This window comes from Protopterus annectens, chromosome 4.part0 (assembly GCF_019279795.1).
Source record: "Protopterus annectens isolate FY-2018-M chromosome 4.part0, PAN1.0, whole genome shotgun sequence".
In the NCBI taxonomy this organism is placed as follows: Eukaryota; Metazoa; Chordata; order Ceratodontiformes; family Protopteridae; genus Protopterus; species Protopterus annectens.
Genome location: NC_056733.1, coordinates 551794830 through 551809444, shown reverse-complemented (window position 1 = coordinate 551809444; position 14615 = coordinate 551794830). Strand labels below are relative to the sequence as shown.

The 14615-nt window shown below is 38.2% G+C and overlaps 1 protein-coding gene across 3 annotated transcripts in view; it reads left to right on the top strand.

Moving 5' to 3' along the window:
* The window catches only part of MYO18B (myosin XVIIIB), a 2352406-nt gene that overhangs the window by 586796 nt on the left and 1750995 nt on the right, over positions 1 to 14615 (top strand). The gene's annotated exons all lie outside the window — the stretch shown is intronic.

Sequence of the window (14615 nt, the reverse complement as noted above, 5' to 3'; positions counted from 1 at the left end):
TTCTGTTAATGTGACAAATGTTAATAGAATCATTTGGTAGAAGAATTATTAGTTTGTCTGTCTAGAGATTGTTTATAGATTCAACTGGAGTACAGAAACCATTAGCTGCAAGCTTTGCATTAATAGTAGAATAGCTATGGATATTTTTCAACTCTGATTTATTCACTTTATACATGTAAAGCATCTTAAAACAATGTATCCCAGATTCATAAACATACCATAAAGTACACAGACATGCACTTGATGTAGTACTTTTTGTATTCAACAAGCACCCTTACAAGGTGTGTAATGATCCTCCTAAACAAATATTTGCAGCACCACGAATGGCTGGTCCTTCAGCTGAGCTGAATTTTAATGAGGCATTCTGGTGGGACAAACATATATTTAACCATGTCCTTTCTTCCCAGAATCACCCCCAGGAAATAATCTGCATGGCCAAGAGATTTAAGAAAGTATTTGGCTATGTAGAGCAACATGACCATACCCACCAAGTCATAATAGTGAACATGGCCAAAAATTTTTTTTCAATCACTGAACATGAATGTGGTGGGGGGAAACTGCTAAAACCAGTATTTACTGTAAAAGCACTATAATGGTGTCATCATTAAAATAGGGATCGGTGGGTAAGTGGAACCACTGCACTCCAGGGAGAAAGTTTAAGACTGCCTTACCAGCACCACCATTACTGTGGAGACTGGGAGGACAGGGGATGCACATTGTACAGTGCCATACCAGCACTGACATTAATATGGGGATGGGGAGATAGAGGAAAACCAGGGAATAGTGCCCTAAGGTACAGAACAGCATAACTAGGATGGTGGATGCATAATGTACAGTGCCATATCTGCACTGACATTAATATGGGGATAGACAATGTACAGTGCCATATTGGCACTGACAGTTATATGGCGATACATACTGTACAGTGCCATACCAGCACTGACAATAATATGAGGATACACACTGTACAGAGCCTTATTGTTACTGACAGTAATATGGGGATGGTGAGGTACAGTAAAACCAGGGAATAGTGCCCTAAGGTACAAAACAGCATAACCAGTATTGGAGAGAGACACTGTACAGTGCCATACCAGCACCGACATTCATGTAGGGATAGACACTGTACAGTGCCATACCAGCACTGACAGTAATATGGTGATACACACTGTACAGTGCCATACAGCACAGTGATTAATATAAGAAGACACACTGTACAGTGCTTTACTGACACCAACATTAATATGGGGATGGATATATACAGCAAATCCAGGGAATAGTGCCCTAAGGTAAAAAAATAGCATAACAGGGATGGGGATACATACTGTACAATACCATACTGGCACCAAAAGTTATATGGGGATACATAGTGTGCAGTGCCATAGTGGCACTGACAGTAATATGGGGATGCACACTGTACAGGGCCTTACTGTTACTGACAATAATATGGGGATGGAGAGGTACAGTAAAACCAGGGAATAGTAGCCTAAGGTACAAAACAGCATAACTGGGATAGGGGAGACACACTGAACAGTGCCATACCAGCACCGACATTCCTATGGGGATAGACACTGTACAGTGCCATACCAGCACAGACAATAATATGGGGATGCACTATGTATAATGCCATACTGGCACTGACATTAATATGGGGATAGATAGATAGATACAGCAAAACCAGGGAAGAGTGCCCTAAGATGCAAAACAGCATAACAGGGATGGGGGAGACACTGGGCGCACTCTTAAGTGCCATAATGGTGCCAACTGCCATAGAGGGATAGGGGTGGATAAGACCAGTTGACTAAACGATAATACATTATCTTGATGGCACACACATTACTATGTAGAAAGGGGATGAGGGGATACATTGGACACCACATAATACTCCTTAAAGTGCTCTAAGGCACATACAGCATGGTGGGGATTGGGGGGTAAACCAAGGGGTACCAGAGATTGCACTGTTAAATGCCATAATGGCACCAATGGTAGAATGAGTTTTGGGGGTAGGAGGCATTACTAGACCAACAGGGCAAACTCTTTAAAGTGCTGTAATAGCAATGATAGCCTAACTGGTTTGAAGGTTGGGACATACAGTAGACCATCATGGATTAAGTCATATGTGCAATAATGGCACTAAGGTATTACGGTGTGGATAATAATGAGAGATTAGTGACTGTAAAGCATGTGTGTGTGTGTGTGTGTGTGTGTGTGTGTGTGTGTGTGTGTGTGTGTGTGTGTGTGCGTACGCGTGTGTGTGTATCTGATTATGTATATGTGGGTGACAGTGACTGGAAGGGAGATTACACTTACACTGCCTACACAAGCAGCAGAGTACTACCACAACATGCAGTTCGACCATGATCTGTGAATTGTAGTATGTGATTCAGAAAACATGTAAATTAGCTGATACTGAAATCTGACCTCATCTTGGTTAGCATGTTGCACAATTGTATTGGGTATTTTACTCTGAAAGGGCCTTTCTAGCTCGAGATGTATGACTCACACTGTGGTCTTTTATGATTTCCCAGGTGTGTATTTATTCAGTTTAATATAAGAGCAATTACAATGGTTTTAATATGTCTTGTTAACAACATAAATACAATTCTTGTTATAAAACACTTGACCATTTCAGTGACTTCCATAGAACCAGACAAATAACTGTGAAAACCATAGACAGATTTTGTGCAATGTGAATAAATAGCAGCACTGAAATACATAAACAAAGCTAACTGTTTCCTGCTAAAAACGTGTGCATCAACAGCATTAAAATGAATGAATCTCCACAAATGGCATACTCTTCAAAGCAGAGTTGAATCATGGTCAAATCTGGCCTTAGACAGAATATTGAACATGCTTCCCCCAGGAATACCAGACAAACCATGACCCTCCAAGTAGATGTCATGAAATAAACTACTGGTGACACATTTACCAAAACAAAAGCAAAAAGGGGACTTTAAACTCTCACTGTATGTGAACAATTATCCATGCCCCAAAAATTTTAAGGCACTTTAGAAAATGGGCAAACTGTACATCAGCACCCTGATTGGAGAATGAATGTTCTCCAGTAGGGTATTAACCTACAATTAGTGCCCACTGAAAAACGCATCTGTCATTTCACGGCAACATATTAAGCTGCCGTGGAGCTTGGACTGAAAAAAATGAAAGGTTGCCATTATTTTACACTCACTAAGCAATGCTTCTGCTGTTGAGTGTAAAATATATTAAAAAAGACAACTGAAAAACAAAAGTATGTGTGTTTATGTCTGTGTGTGTGAGTGTATGCGTGCATGTGAGTGAAAGCGAGAATGATCGAACCATTATTTTACACTTGCTGAGCAGCGCTTTTGCTGTTCAGCGAGTATAAAATCTAAATATAACATAAAAAAGTGTGTGTGTGTGTTTGTTTCTGTGTGTGTGTGTGAATGAGTGCATGACAGTGAAGTTTGTGCGAGTGAGAGTGCGAAGAGTGAATTTGATCCAACACTGGCAGCAGCAGCAGTCAAGAGGTTTGCGTACCTCTCACCTCTTACATAAGTTAAGCGAAGAGAATGTAAAATAAAGGGGGAACAAAGGTTCAAAACAGCAACATATTCCTGTTTAAAAACTGACAAAGCTGATGTAATAATAAGACTAGCGTTAGCATGCATTTTCTCAGGTACAGGTGTGTGTGGGGGTTGGTGTCTGTGTGACAGAGGGAGAGACAGTGAGATCGATGAAACACTGGCAGCAGCAGATAAGAGGTTTGCGTACCTCTCAACCTTTTATCTCAAGAAATGTGGATAAAGCCTGAAATAAAGGGGGGCAAAACTCCAAACTAGAAACAGATTTTAAATGTTATACTTAAAAAAATAAAAAGTAATTTAAATAACAGGATTTGTGTTAACATGAGTTTTCTGAAGGAAATAAAGTCTGAAAGTCAAATGTGTGCCATTATTTAGTGGCTCCAATACCCAACGACTGGCAAGAAATCAGTTTAGCAGTAACAGACCAAAAAATAAAGCGAATATCTAGATATTTTTTAAAAAAGATATATTTTGGATGTAAAATGCAACACAATTTAATCATGCTACAGCAACTTTGAAACATTAGGTAGAGGAACTATTTTACTTCCAAAATATATAAAAAATAATGTAGTAATAAAAAATATAAATAATTAAGTAAAACACAACAGTTTTACAGAGATCCCATTCTCTAAGCTCAATAATTCCCTCCAAGGTGTGTGCTAATGTGTAATTAATCCCCTTCCCGGGGTGTAGAGGGCCTCTGCTGCCCTGGACAGGCATTAATTACACATTAACACATGTCCTTTCGGGCATTATTGCTTGCATAACTTTCTGCAGGTGATATGTGCCAGAACAACTCCACAAAGGGAATCTGAATCTGACAGCATGAATGCACAAGTTCACAGAAAAGATACTGTTTTAGACAAAACCTTAAATGTCTGTAACATGGAGAGGTCAAAGTATATACAGTGTTGATGCATCCACTGTCAATATCAGACCCAACCTATAAGCATACACACATAAAACCAGTACATATGCAAAGATTCTGAAGAATATACCCACAAAATACTTACCTGTATCACCCATGCCTTTTTATTATTACCAACTACAGCTTATCAGAAACCATACTTAAATTCTCTGGTCATGTTCCTGAAGCCTGAAAAACAACTCTAATGCCATTGCACAAGGGTAGCCTAAACATAGACTCTGGTAGCTATAGACCCATTAGTCTCACTAACCACATATGTAGAACTACGAAGCGCTTTAATCTGGAGACTGAAAAGTTCTTAATCTTTGACCCTTATCAATCTGACTTTGTTAAAAGAAGGCCCTGCCTCTTTAACCTTATTCATTTTTTTCAAAAAGCATCCAAATCAGTGGACATTGTTTAGTGAGTACATAAAACATATCAGATTTTGCTCAAGGTCTTTGAGACTATTCCATACACTGGCATTACTGGCAGAATTATAAATCTGAATATCCCTATGTACTGTGGTGGATAACTAACTGGTTGTTCAGCAGAACCTATGTGGTCAGAGCCGCAGGTACCAATTCTGAAAATAAAAAAGATAGCATTGGTGTACCACAGGGCCTTTTCATATCTGTCATCTCTTTCTCAGACTTTTAGGCCAATTCTCATGACTTATGGCTATCTAAGTTTGCATATGACTGTAAATTGGGTGCTGTCATTCAATTGTCTAATGACTTTTAATTACTACTGTGTTAACAATTGGTGTAATGACAATAACCAATTAAATATGAAAAAAGTATTTTAGTTAATTTTGGTAAAGAAGCCATTTTTCAGTACCATATAGGTGATGCATACCTTCTGTAAGACACTGTAAAAGGGTTTGGGTATTTTTGTTTATATTTCTTTAGACCCATTATTGTATATAATGCCTCCTTTGGCATGTGTTTGTCTAAACATTTCACTCAAATTGAAAGACATAGAGATTACTAACTAAAAAAAACAGTGACCTTAAAGATATTATTTATCAGGACAGAGCTGTATTTGGCTTGTCTAATGTTCAGTGCCATTCCCTGATGTGGCACCCCTCAACTTTAAGTCAAAGAACAAATAAATAGATAAAATAAAGTGGATTGCTACAATTTTTTTCAGTCTTGAAAGTAAAAGTAGAAATTTGTAACACAACTGAAGTGCATCAGTCCTGATGGCCAAAGCAATGCTGGTATGGAAATGAATGCACTATGGGTATGGAAATGAATGAACTATTGGTATGGAAATGAATGCACTATGGGTATGGAAATGAATGAACTATGGGTATGGAAATGAATGCACTATGGGTATGGAAATGAATGAACTATGGGTATGGAAATGAATGCACTATGGGTATGGAAATGAATGAACTATGGGTATGGAAATGAATGCACTATGGGTATGGAAATGAGTGAACTATGGGTATGGAAATGAATGCACTATGGGTATGGAAATGAATGCACTATGGGTATGGAAATGAGTGAACTATGGGTATGGAAATGAATGCACTATGAGTATGGAAATGAATGAGATAAATTGGTATGATAGATTCATATCCCAGTTCATCTACTACCTCTGGAGCAAATTTTCATTGCACATAAAGGAGACTAAGACCCTTGTCACCTTCAACGTAAACCTAGATAATTGGATGGGAACCCTCAAGTTCTCTCCAAATCTAGCTTGTATTGCCCTAATTGAGACTGGAGGAAACTTGAGTAAGTGTTATTAGCAAGTGTTGTAATGGTCTGTAGACTGACTGGCTAGTACTATGAACCTATAAACAAGAGCCATAAAGTAAGTAAAACCAGGAAATCAGTTCATACACATACCATACTACACTGACCTCCCACTGATCAGAGTAAAGCAAACATAACAGAGTCACTGCACTGTAGCAGGGGAGTACCCATAGCAATAAAATATCTTGGGGTTAATACTGAACCAAGTATTTTTCAAAAGCCCAGAATGTAGAAAATGTGACCTCAAAAAACATATTAGTAAGTTGTGATTCCACTGCAAGTAAAGAAAACATACTCTTTTGCAAGAAGCTTTTGACAGTGTCCTGGCTAGGACTAAACTTAGAAACATCTCAACTGCATCATAAAAGATTAAAACTGAAATATGACATGTTCATTGTTAATTGTTTGTGCTGAAATGAAAAAATACAGTACTACAGGATATGAATGGATTATCGAACATCTTAGAAACTACTATGAGAAGAACACATCTGTTTAGCACAATCCTTCAACTGCCAGTTATAGTGTCTAAATATATTAAATATATTGGTAAAAATATGGTCTTCCGTCCATGGATAAGGACATGGTGTCATACACAGGAATTCAGTGGCTGTTGACCTGAAGTGAGATGTGGGCCAGGAAGAGAGTTCCACCTCTGATGGGCTTCACCTATCTTAGTGGAGATTATAAGTACTAAGCATTACATTTTTAAAATTTCCCAAGCTGGCATAGTTCTTAACTCATTTCCTCACCAGGTACTAATACAAAAATAATTCGGGACAATAGCTATAACTGAGGTTGCCACCTTTTGCAATGCTGAAAAAAAGACCAAAGCCACGTCCCTGCACTACCTGTGATTCCATCCAGCCCCCACCCTGTTCCCACCCATGTTCTTGCACATTTTATGACATAAATGCATATGTCATTAGGGTAGAATGTTCTCTTTAGTCTTTTTTCCATTTTTTTTACAGACTTCACATCACATTTTTTTAGAATGTCTTAGACTCCACCACATCATTTTGGCAATGGGTTTTAAAAAAAAGAAAACAGACAGAGGTTGCTGTTTTTTTTACAAACTCCAGCATTCTGTTCACACTGCTAAGCAGAATACTGGAGTTTTGTACACTGCTTTCTGGAATACCAGAGAATTATTCTGATTTGCATGTAGTCCAAAAATGCTGGATATATGACAAACCTAGCCATGAATTACAGATAGTTTTATTTATTTATTTATTAATTAATTTTACATTTGTTGATTGGAATTGTCTGACTGAGCTGAAGAACCATTTTTCAGCGGAGGCCCGGGGAGAAAAGCTCCAACATATTATACAATTTTCATTATAAATTAGCATTAAACAGCAATGTTACAGAATTATTACATGGTATTAAGTAACAATACAATGATATACAGTGTCAATAATGAGGAGTATAGCTAAACAAGTTCAAGTTGTATAAAAACAAAATATGTCATTAAGATGAATATAGTTTTTGGGGTAAGTGGTTACAAAAACCCAGTTTTATCATGATGTAGTTGCATGAAGGCAAGACAAATCACAATAGAATGTTTCTCTGAGGCGATTTGCTTAATAGATTTTTAGAAGACACTAGAAAGAGTAGTCAAGGAAGATTAGGGAGAGCTAGTGAGAAGAGTGAGTTAAGGGCAGAAAGTAGATTAAGGTATGGGAAGTAGGGGATGTTAAGGAGGGAGAGTGCAGTGGCAGGACCAGTGGCTTTTAAAGTGCTCTTTGGTGGCTGTCTTAAATTGTGTAGGGGCCTGATTTCTAGTGGGAGCCTATTCCAGGCAATATTGGGATGATAGCTGTACATGTTGCATCCAAATTTAGACTTGGGTTTGTAGATTTTTGGTAGATCTTGATTAGAGCTTCGGAGAGGTCTGGAGGGAGAATAATGGGAGATGAGCGGGGATGGTGCTGGGCAGTAGGAAGGCTGGTATAGGACAGAATGGATGATCTAGAGCTGAGGGAGAAGATGATGGTGGGGTAATTCAAGCCAGTTTAGGTGTTGAGAGACAATGTTGGGATTTGTAGTTTTGTTGGGCAGCAAATCTAGCTACCTTGTTTTAGGTAAATTCGAGTTTGGTCAGGAGTGTTGAGTTCAGATTTGTGAGAATTTGAGAGCTCTACTTTAGACTGGGTAGAAGGTAGGTGAGAGAGAGAGTAATCAGTTTCAGGGGTAACAAATTTCTTGTTATGGTAAAGGGGCCCTAGTTTTGAATGAGTCTTTTTGATACAGTTAACATGCAAGTCAAACTTAAGCTGATCGTCGATGGTTACACCTAAGAGCTTAGTACTGGATTCTACCTGAATGGGAGTGCTATTAAGGGACTGTATGGAGAAGGAGGGTTTAATATTTATGAATGTTTTGGGTAGGAAGAGTAACAGCTTTGTTTTTTTAGGATTAAGGATGAGCTGGTTGTTGGAGAGCCATGTTTCAACTAAGTTAAAAGATGCCTGAGTAGCTGAGAAGAGCTTAGAGGGAGAGTTGGCTGTGGTGATGACTGTAGAGTCATCTGCATATTGCACTAAAGACGACTGAGGACAGGTGGTATAGAGCTGATTAGTAAAGATATTAAAAAGTAAAGGCCCTAAGACAGACCCTTGAAGTACACCTATTTTTACAGGTAGAGGAGGGGAGAGTGCAAAGTGCCATCTCAATGACTGAAATCTATCAGTGAGGCAGCTGAAGAACATTGCAACAGTATCAGAGGAGAAGTTGAGGTTATGCAGTTTGTGCAGCAGAAGAGAGTGTGAGACAGTGTCAAAAGCTTTTGAGAGGTCCAAGAATAGGCAAGAAATACGTTTATGGTTGTCCATGGCTATAGAGACTGTGTTGAGGAAGGATAATAGAGCTGCAGTCGTGCTATGTTTGGGTCTGAAGCCGTGTTGAGTGGATGTAAGCAGAATTTCCTGTATTAGATACTGCATAACTTGTTTATGAATACATTTTTCTAGTACTTTAGAGAGAAGGGAGAGGATAGCGATAGGTCTAAAGTTGGAGATATCAGAGGAGTTACCTCCTTTGTGTAAAGGTAGAATGTAGCATTGTTTCCAGATGGAAGGGACTTTAGATTCTGAGATAGAGCGATTAATTAGGAAAGATATAGGGACAGCAAGAGAGTCAGCCAGCTGCTAGTAGAAGAAAAGTGGAAGGAATATTGTCAGCTGATGCTGAGCATGGTTTTAATTTAGAGAGTAGAGTTTCAATGTAGCCAGTAGGTGCAAGTTTGAGGGAGAAGGTATTTGAGGAGATAGTATTAGGAGTAGGTTCAGAAAAGTTGGAGATGCTAGTAGTAGAGGAGTTTGGGTTAGGGTTCAATAGCTTAGATATTGAATCGATTTAAAATAGGTATTGAAGATAGTGGCAGTTTCTTAAGATGTCTTGTCTGGGCATGGATTGGGGGAGCTAAGACTATCGGGATGTAATATTTGGTTAATAGAGTTCTAGAACTTGTTAGAATTGGATTTTAGGGCTGTGGGAGGTTTGTTATAGAAGTCCTTTTTATCTTTGTTTATGTGTTTTTTTGTCATATTTATGAGTTCTTTATATTTTGGAAAGTCTGCAGGGAGCTTAGTTTGTGATCAGTTTTAAATATTAATACTCTTATTTAAAACATGGATAAATTAATATGATTTGCCTTCCCATTTTGTGAAGAATACATTTTTCTTACTGTACCAGATACTCTTTATTTAGATTAATCATTACTTTTCTGTATCAAAGTGAGAAATTTTAAGAAGGACTGAGAACATTTTTGAACAAAAATCATAAAGAATATGCTGGTTTGCACGCTGTCTCAGTGCCTAATCACACTGAGCACCAGAAGAAAAAAAATGCCTTTTACTTCTTTAACTTTTTTGCTGCTGCTAGCTCATAACATTAAGTAAATGACCTTTTGTGGTTTCAGTTTGGTTTAAAACGTGACCTGCACTAGCATGGATTAAAAAGAGGAAGCTCTTGTGCAGTTTCATTTCAGTTTAACAGGTGACTAATGTTCAGTGCCATTCCTGATCACAGCAGAAGCACCTCAAGATGTTCCTCGAGTATGATGATGGTTTCTCTAGGGCTCTGCCACAGCAAAATTATTGAAAGTGATCAGACTAGGCATTTAGTAATCAGTCATAATAATGATGCATCACTACTTGCTGTTATGCCATTAAATGCCTGCCACTAGTGACACAATGGAATATACTTAAAAGCGCTTCTCTTAATCCAGTTATCTTCATTCTTGCATCCACAAAAACTTTGTCCTATTTTTTCCCTATCATCCTCACACTTGACTACTGTCACTGCTGTTGCATTGTGGTCTTCCTGTCCCACGTTGCAGTTTTGACTTTTATAGTACCAGCTTCCTATTCTTATTGTTTCCTCCCTTGTTATCAACCCACATTCCTAGGTCCCTAACTACCTTTACTTTTTGCAGTTTTATCTGGTCTATACAGTATAATGTAGGTAAGTGTTGTCTGACAAAGGTAATCATACAATTTTTAGGATTTAGTTTGTGTCTAATTTGAGTACATCAAGCGCTTACCAGGGATAGTTTATTCTTGAGGATTTGTGTACCAGCGGATGACTTAACTTCCAGTTTGCAGTCTGCAAACTTTGTTAGACAGAAGTCTTGGCTCAGAAATTAGAAATCAGAAATATAAATGCAATGACCTCCAAAAACCAAGCCCTACACTGATTGCTACTTTCATAATTTCTGATGAGGCACCTGAATCTCATACTGTGTGGGTTCTGTTTCTCAGACAGTTTACTATTTAGCTTGGGATGATTTTTTATAGCAGTTATCTTCTGTATGATACAGCCATGGGGAATGGTGAGGAAGGCCTTGACCAGATTAACATATACAATGTGTACTGTATGTCCACCATCCACAGCCTCTGTAACCGTTTTGAAAAAGTTCACCAAATTCAGTAGACAGGATCTATCCTTCACAAAGCCAAACTGTTTAGGGATTAAGTCTAACAAAATTCCTGATATTGTAGTTTATTGATATTCTGTGGCTTTGCTGATGAGGCTTGTAAGGATAGGCCTACAGCTTCCTGGGTTAGTTGTAAGGCTGTCCTTATGGAGGGGCAACACCACAGCAGTGTGCAATCATTAGGGACAAATTCCATAGCTAAAATTAAGTTAAATAGTTTAAAGAGTGAGTCTGCAAGGGCATATTCAACATTAACAGGCAGCCTGTTACATTGTCTGGTCCCATGGATGTAGTAGTTTTGGTCTTGGTTAGTGCTTTTGGTAAAAGGTCTTTAGAGATAATTGGAGGAGTAAGGCACTCAGATATTTCAGGCTTTGGATAGATGTCTTGGGTTGAAATTGGCAATACATATCTTTATGAGTAAGTTCAGAGTAAAGCACGGAGTTGTTTCTTAGTATTCTAACTTATCTTAAGAAGGAGTTATAATTAACTCTGAGACCAGGCTAAGTTCATGGGCTCCTTTATTTAGTGAACCTGATAGACCTATTCATTTTTTTTGTAATAGATCTATTCATTTTTTTGTAATAACTTTTATATTGTCTTTAATAAAATGGGTTTGGTTCTACTAAAAATTTTAAGGGAGTTCTTTCATTGGTTGAATACTTTATTTATGGATGGGGACCAACAGGAAAGTTTGTTTTTGAATTTTCCATAATGCTTAGTTCTAGCAGGGACTGCTATCTCAATGCATTTTTCTTAATTGAAATATAATTTTTTAGTAAAGCTTGCTGCTGTATCAAGGTCAGGGATGTGCAGCCATATGTGCATTTTGATATTTTGTCATAGAGCAGGTTGAGGTTGGCATAGTTGTCCTTAAGTTCAGCTTGGTTTTTAGTGGAGATTTTGTGGGACTTTAGAAGAAAAGGACACAAATTTGCTATTAGAAACCGGGGAATGAGATGCCACAGGAGTAGTGCAATAGGCCACAATAATTGTTAAAATTAGATCAAGAATCATGTGTCCTATAGTAGGGTTATTTACCAACTGCTGAAGAATACTTTTATTTACTAAGTCTAGGAATTTTTGAACATATCATATGTAGATGTTCCAGTTTACTGAAAGGTAGTTAAAGTCATCCAAAATAATGGAGTTTTTCCCAATAGGGAGATCCTTTAGAACACTGAGAGACCTTACATGGTCATGTGCTGACAAAGAAAGTGTTCTTTAACAAACTATTAGTTGAGTAGTAATCCTATCTAGACTGGTCTCTAGTTCAATGAATTCAGTTTGTGGGACCCTAGGGATCTGCCTGGAGTTAATCTTTTCCTTGACAAATATGGAGATTCTGCCATAATTGCCACTGGATCTGAAGGCATGTAAATCACAAACCCCCAGTGTGGACACAGTCATGGATGTTTTCCAAATGCAGAAATGTCTTAAGATCAAACAATTTATTGCTTACAGCCATCAGAATGTGATTTTGTAGGAGAGACATAAGAGGGCTTTCCTCTTACTCATGAGCTACAATAACTGTAGAGCACGTTTGGGGGACTATAGCAGATATAACCTCTGGTATGTGTTTTGGAGGCTTTGATCCCCAAAAGGAAATTAAAAAGATGTTTTGAAACTGCTTAATAAATGCATTTATTATGATAGAAGATGCATTCACCAAAACTGATTTAGATCATCTGAACCAGATCTGGTATGTAACACTGTTCCAACCTTCTACAGTGCTGATATAGTGACTACTGCCAATCCTACCTATAGGTTATAGTCCTCCAACTAAACCGTCATAGTTTCTTTTTAGCAATACATGCATATTTTCTAAAATACTCAGTACTCTGGCCTAGTTAAGTGGTACTTGATCCATCGATTTATTTTTAAGTCAATTTTCTGTTGGAGCTATGTAGAAGTATATTGAAATTATTAATATTCAGGGCCTATCAATTGTCAATAGGACTGTAATGAAGATGAAATGAGATAGTAGGTATCTAGACAGATACATCCCAAAGAAGACATTATATTGAATGATTGGCCTAATGAGGGCTGTGTAAAGGGGGAAAATGACATTCCTAGACCTCTACTCAATCCGTTTTTTTATAAACTGTGCAATATAGAAGGACTTTCTTACAACAATAGACACAGGTTGGTCAAAAGTTAGGTCACCATCCACATAAATTCACAAATCCCAAACAACAGGGTCAACCTTTAGGGGTGTATTGTCAATATGGTAGTTCCCTGGAGTATATGATTTCCCAAAGGATACAGTAATACATTTTTGTCATTTAGTTGCAGTCCATGCCAAACAGGAGTGATCCAACCACAGAGCCCTGACAGACTCCACTGTTTACTGGTCTCTTAGTAGAGGTAACTTCCCCTGTTTTGATCATCCTATCTGTGAGACAGTTGGCAATCCGGAGGCTAACATAGGAGTTTATTATTATTTACCTTTTCTACTATGCCTGAGTGGGGAATTGTATTAAAAGCTTTGGCCAGGTTGAGGTATGTGGTGTGTACCATTTTGCCTTCATTTCTTTGGTAACCTTTTGAAAACTATCCATCAGATTGAGTAATTATGACCTACTACTGATAAATCCAAGTTGAGATGGGTCTAGTGACCTGATTGCTTAGTTCCATGATAAGTCTTCCTATGGCTTTACATATAAGGCTACTCAGACTTATGGGTCTGTACTTGCCTAGGTCTGTGAATGGTCCTCCTTTATGCAGGGGAATGACTGTAGCTGTTCTCCATTCACTCAGCACAAACCCTGTATGGAGGCTGAGATTGAACAGTGTTGTCAAGGGTGTGGCTAAATCATTCTTAATCCTACTTAATATGCATCCAGGGATATCGTCAGGACCAACTGAAGCAGTATTTTAGGACTTAGTCTTTTGTGATAACTGCAGGTGAGCCAGTTTCAGGTTTATCTTGAGGGGCAAATGGAGAGCAGAGAGGGGTAAACATAGAGCTAAATTTATTGGCCAGTAAGTTCACTATATTTTCAGCCTTGGCGTAGGTAACATCATTCACAATCAGCTCAGCACATTGCTGTGCTGTGCTTTGGAGATTACAAACATAACTAAAAAATGCCTTGTGATTGTCATTGGCTTGGGTAGTTATTTTAGCCTAAGTCTTAGCTTTTGTGGATATTATTAAGCTCCTGAGTTGTTTATTTTAGTACAAGGGCTCTACCATTTTGAAAATTACTCTATTTACTTTTGATCAAAATTCTTTTTTTTGTTATAAAGCTTGGTGACATTATGGTTCCACCATGCAGGTTTATTTCTGGGGTTTGCCCTGTACTTGTTCCTTTGGGGTACAGCTGCATCTATGCAGCTGTTTACATGTTGCTATAGCGTGCTTGTGTATGTTTCTGCATATTCGGTGGAGTTAACTGGGTTTGGTGGGGATTTGAAGCTTGGTAGTGTATCACTTGAGAGTAGGT